General features: G+C 33.5%; 1 pseudogene; it reads right to left on the reverse strand.

Annotated features, from left to right (window-relative positions):
- Positions 1-12,092: 12,092 nt before the first annotated feature.
- On the reverse strand, positions 12,093-15,034 carry LOC143575606 (zinc finger BED domain-containing protein RICESLEEPER 2-like; annotated as a pseudogene).
- Between the last annotated feature and the right edge of the window lie 476 nt (positions 15,035-15,510).

Here is a 15,510-nt window from a genome sequence, read left to right on the forward strand (position 1 = left end):
ATTAGGGAGACCGATTGGGTCAAGAGGTTCACAACGCAAAACAACCATAAGGATGGACTTCTGCATGCATCCCGTCATCTTGTCCGAGCTCCCACTAACTCCAAGAAATCCCTGAGCTCGTCCTCAGTTATCATCGCGTCTTTTTTATTACAAATTTATAAACTAACAACAATTTGCCCTATTACAAGTTTGAACCATCCAATATGGCCAAAAGAAAACCGAAAAATAAAATAATAACCGATTACAATTTTGTACCATCCATATGGCCAAAAAACGAACTCAACAACCAAACAAACATAGGTCGGGGCCGGATTTACATATTCAAAAATAAATAAATTTCGGGTCGTTTTGACTTGGTCAAATAAAATAAACAAAATTTTGACCAAATCTAAAATTATCCAAAAACAAATCTAGATCTATAAACTTTAAACGATTTAAAGTTTGAGATGTAGATCCGGTTTAAACGAACCGGGATCGACTCGTATGTTGTAACCGCGGCTCTGATACCACTGTTGGGTTTCAACGGTGGTTCGGAACGGAACTGTCAAAACAAATTTAACCCGTTTTAGATTATTAGATTCGTTTAAATAAATATTAATCATATTAATATATAAAACGAACCAAAGAACGCAGCGGAACATAAATGATTAATACGAACCCGAACCCGAACTCGGATCCGGTTACAACATATACGAGCACGAAATATAAATCACAACCATAGATTAAAGATAGATGTTTTATACCTCGGTTATCGAAACCGGGAAGAACACCGAGGTCTAACGAACGATACTAGACGGTGACACAATCTGGATCCAATAAAAGATCCAACAGCAGTGGTGGTTGTTACGACGGCGGCGGACTGCTCCGACGACGGCATAACTGGGCGGCAGCGGGCTGGTTCCGGCGGACAGAAGCCAAACAGCAGCAACAGTTGGGTAAATGCACATCAACGGGTGGTGTTCAGGTCAGCTAGTGGCGGCGGTGGATGTTGGTGACTGTGGTGATAGTCCGGTGGCCGGAAAAACGCTCGCCGGAAAAATGAGCTGCCGGAATGCGGCGGCGGCGGCTGGGAGGGAGGGTGATTAGGGTTTTTTTGATCTTTTTGTATATTAATAATAAAATACTATTATAAATATATAGATGGTTACTTAGGGTTTAATCCAAATTAAACCCAATGGGCTTTGAGCCCTAATCACCAACCAAAAGCCTTGATCACCATTCCAACTATGTTAATTAATTGTGTCGGCTCAGTTAACGATTAAATGAGCATTAAGTTCGTTATCTCCGGTGTAACTCATACCGGGTCATATTCGGATCGGTCCGCGTTGACTTGACCCGAATCGACCATTAAATCCAACAGAACAAAGTGTGAGTGTGTGTTATAGTTGGAAAATTGAGTAGTGTGAATGGTGAGGGTGGTTCACGGCATTTAGGAGTTAATTTACAGGGCTTTGTTAATTAGTGGCATACACATGTAATATGGTGGCAATAGGTGATTTAATAATCTGATGAGTGCCCTTAAGATATGGCAAAAACATTTAATGCAGGAAGGATTAGTGGCTTTAGTGGAGATTTGATTTAAAAGGTGGAGAAATAGACTAGTAATGATGTTTAGATGTAAATCACCTACAATTTAGAGATTAAGTGATAAACATGCTTATAATAGTGTCTTGATCTGATCTTAAAAGAAAACTAAATGTTAAAACGAATTTTAGTTAGTAAAATGGTTAAATGAGCAAAACCGAAAAAGTTTGTGAAACTTGAATTATGTGATAGTGTCGTATGTAGAATTTTAAGTTTTAAGGTTTAAATCAATATTGATCATTTATAAGGTCTACAAGTGGGTTCAGTACACGAACAATCATTATAATCCATATTTAAGTACTATACATAGTTCATTAAAAGATCACTTCTAAATTCTATATCATTTAATTTATAAAATCCGATGTATATGATCTATATGCGGTTAATCATTTAATTTCATCTTAGTTTGGATCTACAAGGGCATTTTAATTATATAAATAATAAAAATAATATATTAGGGTTACTATTTTACCTTGAAAATTTTGGCGGGCGTCACAAACACCCACTGCAAATGGATGTAAATGTTAAATTGCTACAGCTACGCAAATCTGTCTTGAAATTGAAACTTTATAGTTTTTAAATAGAAATAACTTATAGGAAACCTACCAAGAACACGTGTGGCGTGTTAGTTTTTATATGGTGGTACCCCTAAAGAAGTTATTCTCTGTTATCAACTATATGACACACTCGTTTTGCTTAATCGAGGATTTAAATAGTAGAACTCGTGTTGGGATGAGTTCTAATTGTATGTTGACTTGAAGTATTAAAATTATACGGTGTATGAACTTCAGTAGTTGTGTTAAAATATATAGCATCAATTCAATATCAAACGCACATATTTGTTAAAAATGTTTCTTGTCTCATAATTATTATTTCTATTTTTTGTCATGTTTATATTGGGTTTGGAGCTAAATGGAATTGGGCTTGTACAAGGAAGTGGACTTAAAGCTGCTGGTGATTTTGAGTATTTAAACAACATTTGTTGCAGTCTTCAAAAAGATATAAACATCATGATACACATCAAACCTTCGTCCAGTGGCTACGATCTTGATTCTCAATTGGACTCATAGTTTAGGGTTCATCGTGTTGGTGAATCTATTTCCGAATCTAGATTTGTATGTTATCTTATGTCAGTGTAATTTCTGATTCTGATCTGTTCTTATAGTCGGAATCATATTGTTCTCGTTCTTCCTGTTTGGGGTTTGTAAACACTTAGTCTGGTTATTAATTTGGTAATTCTTTAGATTTTGTGACAAGTTGGATATATGTTTTTAATAGCAGGAAAGAAAATTCGAGAGCAAATGAGAAATACATGTTAGTTGTAGAAAGAAGATATAGCGTTGGGGTTGCAGACTTGCACCCGACGTACCTTACGCTAATAACCATGTAGACTACGCCATGGCGTAGGTTACACCAATGGTGGTCTGTGATACGCCGGCTTTATGTCGGTTTATGTAAAATTGATCTTTTTTATTATCCTTATTATATGTTTTTCATATTCTTCGCTTTGTGGTGATATTATACAAGGTTATTACTAACTTTTAGCATGGATATGTATTAGGGAATGCTTACGTTGTTTTGAAGACTGTGATCAATTTAATGGCTCGTGCAGAATGCTTTAGCGGTTAAGTCACTTGAAGAATATGATTGGATGAGCATATGTAAGGCTCCGTTCCCGGTGCCTCACTTTAACGTTGGATTTACTCATGAACACAGTTCTACAAATCAGAGTATATTAAAACTTTCGCGGAATATAAAACTTTAATCGTTTATTACAAAACATTTCATCTTTACTTTAAAACCATAACATAAATCATCATATTAAAACATCATTTCCTTCATCTTCAAATGTCAACCGTTCGATCCATGTCATGTGCCAACCTCATGCTAGATCTTTAATCATATTCACCTGCGTGGATACTAAAAGTCAGCTACGCTGAGTGAGTTTTAGTTAATCAGGCGACATACAATACATACATATATCTTACTTACATACATATCTTAATCTTGTATAAATATCCATAAGAGGAACGTCACATAATATCTATTAAAAGAACTATTACTATTACCCCTACTTTTTATATTCTCTATAGAATGACTCTTTGTATATATATTCTCCATAGAAGGACATTCTATATACTTCCATAGAAGGAACATCCTATATATTTCCATAGAAGGAACACTATGCTTTCCATTAAAGGAACACTATGCTTTCCACAGAAGGAACTCTGTACATAATTTATTACTTTATCCATATAAGGAGACAATCACTATTCTTGTCAATACATGCAATATCCGAAGATCGTTCACGTACCGACAAGCAATCATCTTTACATTACATACAATATTCTAATCTATATTTATAACCTGACAGTACGTGCAATATCCGAAGATCGTTCACGTACCGACAAGCCGTCATCTTTACATTACACACAATATTCATATCTGTTTTATAACCTGACAGTACGTGCAAAATCCGAAGATCATCACGTACCGATAAGCAATCATCTTCACATTACATATAATATTCAAATCTATATTTATAACCTGACAGTACGTGCAATATCCGAAGATCGCTCACGTACCGACAAGCCCTCAACATTACATTACATACAATATTCATATCTATTTTATAACCTGACAGTACGTGCAATATCCGAAGATCGTTCACGTACCGACAAGCTTTCATTCTCATTCAAGACATATATAGATAACATATAAATCATACATGGCATACGTTTACCAATTAAGGTAAGTGTATTAACTATCACATCGAGTATGCACACAGCCCCGAAAACATAACAAGGAATGGGGCTAGAAACTCACCTGAACTCGGTTGCGTTCACTGTTTAATGGTTATTCCTTTCTTGAGCTGTGCACGGCTAACTGTATAATAATTACACATATCAATTAACTATAACTATCCATATTGCGTTTCTAGTCTATTTACAACCCTCAATGAACGGGGGTCCGGAGGCAGCGCCCCTTGCAGCGGGGTCTAGGGGAGGCAGCCCCTAGCAAGGTCCAAGGGGCAGAGCCCCTAGCTGGGGTCGGGCTGTCTTAACACATTTTTCATTACAAAACATTTCATCTTTTCTTTATTTCCCTTAACTGCCTTAACACATTTTTCATTAGAATTCTAATTTATTTATTTATTAACTCATAAAGTTCGAGGGCTTCTTTGTAATTAATCCATTTTATTCTAAGTCTAGGGACCTTTCTATCATTCTTTCAAACTCTAATTCGTTATCCAGTTTGTCATCCAGTCCTTAACGAATGGGGATTCTATAACGAATTGGACCTTATAACGAACTGGTCATCATAACGAATTGGACCTCAACGAACTGGGGCTAGTCGTTATTCTTTTTTAGCGAATTACTTAACGAATTAAGGCTTATTCGTTATCCTTCCGTTAACGAATGACATAACGAATTACTTTCTATTTCGTTAAGACTCCGCTAACGAACTAGGGTTAGGTCAAGGAATATCAGAATATTCCCTGACATTCTCTTAACCTTGTACATCTTTTCCGGCGCCGTCATCGCCGGAAAAACGGGTGGTGACCGAGAAAACGTATTTTTGCACCGTTTTCACCGTTTTTTCATCCCGTTCGATCCAGATCTGAGCTAGGGCGATCCCTAAGATCATCTTTTGATCGTTTTATACCCGATTCCATCCGGATCTCATAACTTTAACGGTTTAGGGTGTCGGATCGTCATTTCGCGACTAGATATAACGGGTTTGGATCTCTACAATATCATACTATCATTACCTCGGGTCGGAAATCGATTCTTCTTCTTGGTTTTGGCTAGAGAGAGGAAGTAGGATGAGAGAGAGCTAAGTGTGTGTTTTGGGTGGTGTATGGAATGGAATGGAAATGAATGGATTAAGGCATAATTAAAGTATTTATATTATGGGTCATGGGCTTAAGCCCATGATCTTTCCTTTAATAACCCAAATCCATCACCCATATTACTTAACCCAACACAAGCCCATCTCATAACATCGAATATTATAATATTTTAACCGAACGAAAAATCGGGATGTTACAGCATACAAAGAATGTTGACGGTGTGGTGGAATTATTAAACAATAAGTTTATTATGCTCGTTCAAGTAATGTTTGCTAGAGTTGTTATGAGTTGATTAAGTAATATTAACATTTTTCGTATGTAATGTTATAATACCTTAGATGAAATTCCATACTTGGAATCATATGGCGAAAGATCAAGTGCTCGTGACGGACATCAGAACACACAAGACTTTTAACTCTAGTTCGCATATTTGTGGAATGTGTTTAAGTTTGTGTTTTTGATACATTTATAAAAATAATAATTTTGAGAAGTTTGTTTATTGTCACTTTATAATTAAGACAGAATTACAAATATTGTCCTTTATGTATGTACCAGATTTCAGTGATCGTTCTTTATCTTTAAAAATAACATGATTTGTACTTTACGTTTTCCAAATCCTACCACGTTTGTCCTTTGACCCTAACCCAGTTAAATTTTCTCGTTAAATAAGATCATGTGACTTACACATGAGGGTATATTAGTCATTTTACCCATTTAATTAAAATCATGTTAATAAATCACAAAAACAACAAATACAAATACAAAGCATTAATATTTTTACCCAAGACGATAACAAATACAAAGCATTAATATTTGTTGAATTAATTCATCGCGATAGCTCAACCATTAGATCTGTCACCTCTGGTTTTTCTGGTTTAAAGTTAATCGGTCGTTAAATACATCACCGTCAGGCAGAGCGCACCCTAGTGTAGCTCAGTTGGTTAAGGGGGCGTAAGACTTGGAACAATAACCTGGAGGTCGTGGGTTCGAAACCGATCCTAAGCGCCAATCGCCTTGCCACTTAGTGAGGCTGATTTACCTCTCACATGATGGGCCTGGGACGGTCTGGCATGGGCCGGTTTGCGTGTCCGGAATAACACGTTTTGGAACAATAACCTACTTTTTTCAATAAACAAATTGCGTTACGACAAAGCTCTGATACATTGACGGCCCTCGGGAACGCGAATTGGGGGGAATCGAGGAGATGATAATTCCAGTGAGAAGAAGAGTAAGACAAGCGTGACGAACATTGATGAAATGATGAAACAGTCGGCAGAAGCAATTAGGTTACGGCCAACAGTGAGAATCAAAAAGGAAAGAAGAACTGTGAGTCCATAAACGGGATCTTGTTTTAGGGCTGGCCGTACCAGTGTGTTATTGGTGACGATGGTGATGAGGTTTGACGATGACAGTGATGGACTGGTGGTGAGAGAGAGAGAGAGAGAGAGATAGATAGATAGATAGATAGATAGATAGATAGAGAGAGAGTTTTAATTTTTATGTTTAATAATTATAAAAATATAATTTTTATTATTAAAATGTTTTTAATTAAATGGGTAAAATGACCAATATACCCTCACGTGCAAGTCACATGATCTCATTTAACGAGAAAATTTAACTGGGTTAGGGTCAAAGGACAAACGGTGTAGCATTTGGAAAACATAAAGTACAAACCATGTTACTTTTAAAGATATAGGACGATCATTGAAATCTGGTACATACATAAAGGACAATCTTTGTAATTCTGTCTATAATATAAGTTGTTGTATATGTTTAGTAAAGAAATGAGACCGTATTTTCCGTAATAAAATATGTTAAAAATTCGTTTCAAATTTTTAGGTGATACAAATCGTAGGAATAAAATATGTTGTTTTCAAATTTGATTGATTTTTATCAATTAAGAATTTTTGAAACATGATATAGTTTTATCAATAAAAAATTTAAAATCTTGGATAACTATAATTAAATCATTTAAATTAGAAAACAAGATAATTCATTAAAATTTGAATTACATCTTTGCCATAAATTAGTTTATGAGATTTAAAGATAATTTATGGGATAAAATAATTCACGGGTTAAAAAAAAGTTTATGGACTAAGGATTTAAAAATAGATTTCAGTTTTTTCTAAAATGGTATTGGTTTTACCAAAATCCCGAAAACCTTATAAAACCCGAAAACTCTCATAATCTCGAAAACCCACTAAAAGTCAGGCTCACAAAATTTCCAAGAACTCATAATTCCCGAGAACTCTAATTTTCCCATAAATTGTTTCTAATTAAACGTATGTAAACAATTAAATCTTATAAATTTTACAATACATAAAAAACTTAACACGAGTGAATTTTGATGTATCACTTCTACCATATCATTTAAGTATAATATAAAGCTTTTGTTAGTTTTTGCCTAACATGGTACAAAAGTCTCATTTTTGCCGAAATGTGATGTATAACATTTTTATCTAGCAAAACTAGCATGTGCATAATTAACAATACTGTCTCACTTCTGCCCAAACGTGATGTGTTACAATTGTTTTGCACAGATACTTAAATAAATTTTAATTATGCTCAAAGGTGATTTATTTTTTATTGAATTACAATTTTTTTCCTTTAAATATATGCGATTTGTGGATCAGGTCCTTTAAAAAGGTTATTTTGCTGATGGTGCCCTTTATATGACAAAATACATTCAATTCGTTTTTTGTCTTTTACACTAACTGTCATCTAAAAACTCAATTAAATCCAAACGTGTCAAGATTTAATGGGGTTTTTGTTTAACATATTTTATTTAGTTTCTTTTTCTTATAGCGCCAAGATTTATTTTTTTTTAATATAAATACTTAAATAGTATGGGTAAAAAGACTTAAATGCCCTCACATGCCAAGACTTAACAGGGTTTTTGGATGCCAGTTAGTCAAAAGGACGAAAATCAAATAAATATGCCATTAAAGGACACCACATGCAAATAAACTTTTTATAAGGACCTTATCGAAAAATTGCATATGTTTAAAGAATAGAATTTGTTAATTCTATCTTTATTTTTTGTTTAAGTAGAACTTTTAATTATTGTCTATTAGTTTGATGATGATAATAATAATAATAATAGACATATCACATCTTCAATAACCATATAAATGATATTCACATTAATGATCATTCATTAATCTAATGATAATAAATTTTAATTTGTATTATTTTAATATCCCATAACATACTCACTATAATTTTTTCTATAAATAAGTATCTCATCCAAATGATCCACTCTAATATTAAAACATAGGGTCAAGTTATTCTACAAGGGGTAAAAAAAATGAAAAATGTGATAAGCCATAAATAATTGACATGTGTCAAGTGGAGACAAAAGAAAAAGGGTATAGAGATAATTGTACACATTTTCTCTCTCCACATGGAAGACACATGTTAATACCCCCATCATTTTTGAACGTTTATAACTTTTTCGTATGATATTTTAAAAAATCATCATAATAACAAGCGTTTTTTATCTTTAATATGAGTATGATTTTTGTTATATAAAATTTAAAAGAAAAATCACGTCATTGTGTCTTTTAGCACATCATTATGTCTTTTTTCATCATTGTGTCTTTTCGCACACCATTGTGTCTTTTCTCGTCATTGTGTCTTTTCGCACACCATTGTGTCTTTTCGCTTATCATTGTGTTTCGTCATTGTGTTTTTTCGTCATTGTGTCTTTCAACTCATCATTATGTTTTTTTAAATACTAATAACACCGTTGTGCAATAATACTATGTAAAAATAATAATAAAATAACAACAAATTATCTAATACATAAAACACAATCATTAATTCATGTTATACAATAACTTGAAACATAAAACACAATGGTGAATACGTATAACACAATGACCTAAAACCTAAGACACAATGGTAAATACATATAACACAATGACCTAAAACGTAAGACATGATGGTGAATATATATAACACAATGACTTGAAACGTAAAACACAATGGAAACAACATATTACACAATGACTTAAACATAATATACAATGAACGCAATACTATTTTTCTCAAATTAAATGAATTTGTCATATGTCAATCCGAATAAAAGATAATGAACGTATTACACAATGACTAAAAGTTAATGACGAACAAAACGACACAATGACGTAATTTTGTTTTATTTTTGTCTTTAATATGAGTATCAATTGAAAAATATAATGATCAAGACCTATAATACAATTCATATGAAAACTCAACTAAAATACACAATGAACAAAAAAAACACAATTAAAAAAACCATTAAATTTTTTTTATTTTTATATAACAAAATGATACTCATATTAAAGAAAAAAAAATGCTTATTATTATGGTGAATTTTTTTAAAAAAAATAATGTCGTATGAAAAAGTTATGGACATTTTAAAATGATTGGGGAATTGACAGGTGTCTTGCATGTGGAGAGAGAAAGTCAACAAAGGTGAGTTATTACCTTCATGCCCTTTCCATCAATTTTTATTTATTAAATTAATCTCAGCCATTCAAATCTAAGATCAATGGACTGGATTCATTCTCACCCTTCTTATTTTTATTGTCTTTTGTATTTTAACTTTACCCTTAAAACATAATATATAAGTTTTACATCATGAAGAGTTTCGATAACATTTAGCTCTTCTCAGTTTTAATTATCCCTTAAGACATGATATGACTATCGTATTGTTCTTTCTAATAACAATCATTTTATTGAAAACTAGAGCATAACAAATGGGATTAGCCAATCATAATGTCTCTTATGATAATGATAATCAAGAAATTATTTAAATAAATGTTATCAATAGAGTTATTATAGATTTAGTTTTTCCTAAGACTAATCAAAATAACTCCTAAGATGCATGCATTCATTCTAAATTCTAACTATAAGGTTAAATGGTATTTCTAAATACATCATAATGTACAATACCATGACTCATAAAATTAAGGGCTTACACATGGAAGTAATTACACATTTCCAGTGCATTACATACTAAATTTTGACTAGTAAAATATGATGACTTAAGAATTAACTATAAGACTTAGAAGTACCAACAAAAAAATGAGCGTGTTGATCATCAACATATGTACAAGTATTACTTTCGTCCCCACAATGCCACATCGCCCCTTTGATTTCAGATATATAGATCTGTAATCCCAACCAATTGGCTTGATTAACATAAAGCTTCTTGAACCCGTCATTCAAAAAAATAAGGCCTTGATTTTAAAGGATCCTTGAAGAAGGTTTCGAAGTGCTTTTCTTTTCCTTCTTATAATCTTTCGATCTAGTTTCTTACATGTCGTTTACTTCAACCCATTGATTTGGTTCGCTTTTTAGGTGACAGTTGATTACACCGTGAAAAATAGGTTGATTAAGTGGTAAAGGCTTACCACATGAGTTTGAAGCTATACATACGCATATAGGCAACGTCGGTATTACCAAATCGGTTTAAAGTTGGTCGTGTGATGCCTCATCCCCACTAAATCCATTGATGTTATCCAACTTGTTTTTTATATAATACTAGTTTGATCATCCCGTGTTACGGGGGTTTATTCAAGTTGTTTTAATCGTTTTGCTATTTTATGATGATTTATTTTATTTTTTAACGTGGTTTAGTTTTAATTTAATACATATATGTTATTTTGTTATTATATTTTTTAGTGTTTGAGTTTTTTCAATTGAGATGTGTAGGTTTTTTAGATTTTTAACGAACACACATAAATAGACACGAGCATGTTGATTTCTTTAAATGAACAAACATGAACACAAATATTTGTCTAATGAAAAGGGGAATGTTAATGTAGTTGACAATGGTGGGTAGTATCAGAAGTTAACCGGTGTAAGATCCCAAATTTATAATAATTAATAAAAGAAAGTTATGTTTTAAATCGTGTGTTAATATTTAATTATAATAAATAAAAGAAAAGAATATGGACTTGGAATAATTAAGATGGATTAAGGGATAGGATGAGCCTTAGGTCCATGGGCTTAAAAGAGTATAAATACTCCCATAGACCTTCCTAAAACCCTAAATCCTCATTCCATCTTTCCATATTTGCCTACATACTCAATACACACACACACACCCTTACTGCATACGACCGAGAGAGAAAGAGGGAGAAACGAGACTAACGAACATCGAACCTTAATAGATCTTGGGTATACAAGCTAAATACAAGATTCAAGGATCATAATCAAGCTAACCGGGACCAAACGAACACGTAAAGGTATGTTATTCATATTAAAATTTACGTTTTTATGAACGGTTAGCCTTGAAACTTAAACGTAGAGTAGATCGGGTATAAACGAACCATAACGTAGAAAACTTGATGTTAAAATGAACTCAACGAACCTACGGTTATGAACAGCTCGATAAATTACTGATTTCAACACTCAAGAACCTTAGAAATCGGTTTTTAACAATTGACCTATCAAACGAACTCCAATGATCACGAAATTTTAGTATGATATACTAGACATAACTGGGAAACTTTTGGCACCAAAAACTCCAAATTTTGACCTCGGGAAGCATGCCAAACGAATTTAATCAGAATCTGACCCTAGTCCAAAAAACGGCTTAATTGACCATGTTAACGACCGAGATAATGGAATTAAAGAATATGGGAGTGTAGTGCACACTAGGGCTGGCATATCGTGTATACCTGTACACGATAAGACACGAACACGAAATGGGTATACCTGTACACAACACGAAAACTTATCGTGTACTTGTAACCCAAACACGAACACGAACCTGTTAATACCTGGTATACACGATAATACACGATAGTACACGATAATAGCTGTTTAGAAACGCATATATAACAACCTTTTAGCGAAACAAAAGTCGACGAAAGTTCATAAAAGTCTTAAAATATAACATAAATCCATGCTCCTTAACAAATTTAAGACAAAAACACATAGAATTCTAATCAAAACATATATTGAAATCAATATCAAGTTCCAAGCTTCCAAGTTCCAATTGGGCTTTCTTCTCAAATCTTCAATTCCAAGCAATCAAACCTACACACAAAATAAGTATAGTCAATTAGTCATATTAATCATGGACAATTGGACATATTCATATAGTTTTATCAAGTAACATTATTAGAAAGTTTTAGAGTGAGGTACCTTAAGATTGTTCATTGTTTTTAGCGAGCAACACTACTTGAAGCATTTGGAGTTGGTACCTTAGGATTGTTTACCGAGTTTGAAGCATTTGATTCACAACTAATGTCAAGCGACATTATGTCTTCAGTGAGCTCTTCCACACTAACTTTGTTAGAACCTACAAAGTACAAACAAACATATACATTATAAAATTAATATAATATCATGTATAAAACTTATAAAAATCAAGCAAAGATGGACATTACAAAATTCTCCATGTAACCAATCTTTTATGCATATTAGAGCCTCAACGGTAGCTTTACTAAGTGAACTTCGATGTTCGGTAATCACTCTTCCACTTGCACTAAATGTCGACTCTGATGCCACAGTAGATACCGGAATAGTCAAAAAGTCTCTTTCCATCCTCGCTAGTATGGGATATCTAAACTCATTGGCTTTCCGAAAAGCCAACACATCAAGTGGTAAGTTCCTATCAACTCTAGACTCCTCTAAGTACAATTGCAGTTCTGACTTTTGGTTAGTTGTAAAATCTTTACTTTGAAATTTATCAAAATCCTAAAACATATTAATAAAAAAATTATTTAGTTAATAATTAAAAGGCAATATACATAAAACAAATAAATGAACAAACATAAAAATTACCTTAAGTCTTGAACTCGCACCACATGTTGAAACACCACGTGTGTCCTTAACACCTTTGCTACCATCTGAAGTAGGTGTTGACTCATCCCTTGTATCTTCACCCTCATTTAACAAGGCAATGGTGTATTCATGAAAAGTAGAATGCAATAACTGATCAACATTTGTATATTCACTACTTCCTTCTCCATAAACTTTTGAATAAATCCAATCGATAAAATGCAACTTGTATCTAGGATCCAACACCACAGCCTCGGCTAATGTAAGACTAAAATCTGACCAATATTTCTGAAACTTCCCCATCATCAAGTTTGCCATATTCTTTATATACTCATCTTCAGAATTCATCCCATCATACAAAGTCAAATAAGCCAAAAAAACATGTGGATAGTACAAGTTTGCAGTCGGATATTTGGTACCCCGAAAAAACATTTGTCACATCATAAAATACTTTAAGAAACGAACATCTCTTTTGAATCCTATCCCACTCTGATGCAACTAGACATCCTTATAATTAGAATCACTCAATTCTAAATGGTTAAATGCACGTCGATAATAAAGAGCACCATCAAGCATTAAATATGTAGAATTCCACCTTGTAACAACATCTTGCCTTAACCCCTTTGGTTTTTTAATTAAACACAACTCAACACATTCCAAAAACTTTTCCTTTCTTTGTTGTGAACCTTTCACATACTTGATGCTCTCTCTTACTTTGTAAACATAATCATCAATTTCCTTTAACCCATCTTGCACAATCAAGTTCAAAATATGAGCACAACATCTCAAGTGAAAAAAAGCACCCTTAGAAACAAGTGGTGCTTTTGCATTCAACTGTTCTCTTAGAAGCCTAATGAAAGCATTACTAGAAGATGCATTATCCAACGTCACACTAAATTTTTTTTTCTATACCCCACTCTACTAGAATAGAAAACACCTTTTCACATATAACAACACCAGTATGAGGTGGTGGCATGAAAGAAAACGATAAAACTCTCTTTTGCAAAACCCAATGTTTATCAATATAATGAACTGTAATTGCTAAATACCCATCAGTAGTAATAGAAGTTCATAAATCTCCAGTTAAGCATAATCTCCCAGGAGATTCCATAAGAATAACTTAATCTTTTCTTTTTCTCTCTTAAACTTTTGCACTAAATCAGATTTAACGGTATTTCTAGAGGGAATATTCACATCGGGTTACAAATACTCAAACAAATCTCTAAAAGCCTTAAACTCAACAAATGACAAAGGTAATTCATGCATCACAATAGCATCTATAATCATCTCATGAAACGTATTGTTAGAAAAAGAAGACGACTTTAACTTCATGTCACTATTTAGAAGCATTTGACCAACATCTTTATAACTAGAACCATAGCAGCTTTTTATGTGTTTCGTATAATTACCCGTACCTTGGCCACTATCATATATCATGGTATGATGGCATTTCTTGCACTCAGTTGGAGTCCTTTTTCCCTTTTTTTGCTTAGTGTGTTTAATGAAGTAACGCCACACAGGAGATCTCTCTTTTCTTTCTTTTTGTTATCTCTTTGACCCTGATTTGCTATCGTTCATATATTCTTCATCCACCAAGTGAACCTCATCATCCACATCCATATCCATCGAGAAGTCATCTTCTAAATCAATTTGGATAGAATCACTCTCCGTCTAAAATGATTAAAGAAAAAAAACATAAAGTTACATAAAAATAAAACCAAACTTGAACCAAAATAAGTATAGCTGAATCAACAAACATACCGTTGTTTTGGCTTTCTTATCCTTCGCCTTTTCCACCTTCTTTTGTGGGTTACTCATAATTACGAAACTGAAGAATGAACGATGAATGATTTAGTAATAGCGGATAGCCTGAATGAATTATGAACAGAACCCATAACATACTATTTATTTATTTTAAATTAAATCACAGACATATCTGACTAACAGATCATGATGATGATGATGAAATTGAAAATAATAACGTAAGTTAATAATAATAATAATAATAATAACCAGAAGAGGATGACTGTTGGACGCGACGAGTGGAGGCCAACGGAGAACAACGGAGAGAATAGGACAATGACTTACCAATAACTTGGAGGCCGGAGAGAGTTTGGACGGCTGGACGCGACGAGTGGAGGCCGGAGAGAGTGTGGCGGCGACAGGTTATGGCTGACGTAAGAGGGACGGTCGGCGACGGGCCGGCGACTTAGTTTGGTGATGGCTAGCGTGAGAGGATTTTGGTGTTGCGGCTGTAACTTCTGATTAGGGTTAGGGATATGTTAGGGATATTT

The sequence above is a fragment of the Bidens hawaiensis genome, unplaced genomic scaffold (genome assembly GCF_021521415.1).
Source record: "Bidens hawaiensis isolate Kalapana, Puna unplaced genomic scaffold, B.hawaiensis_p1.1 tig00027545_1, whole genome shotgun sequence".
Taxonomy (NCBI): domain Eukaryota; kingdom Viridiplantae; phylum Streptophyta; class Magnoliopsida; order Asterales; family Asteraceae; genus Bidens; species Bidens hawaiensis.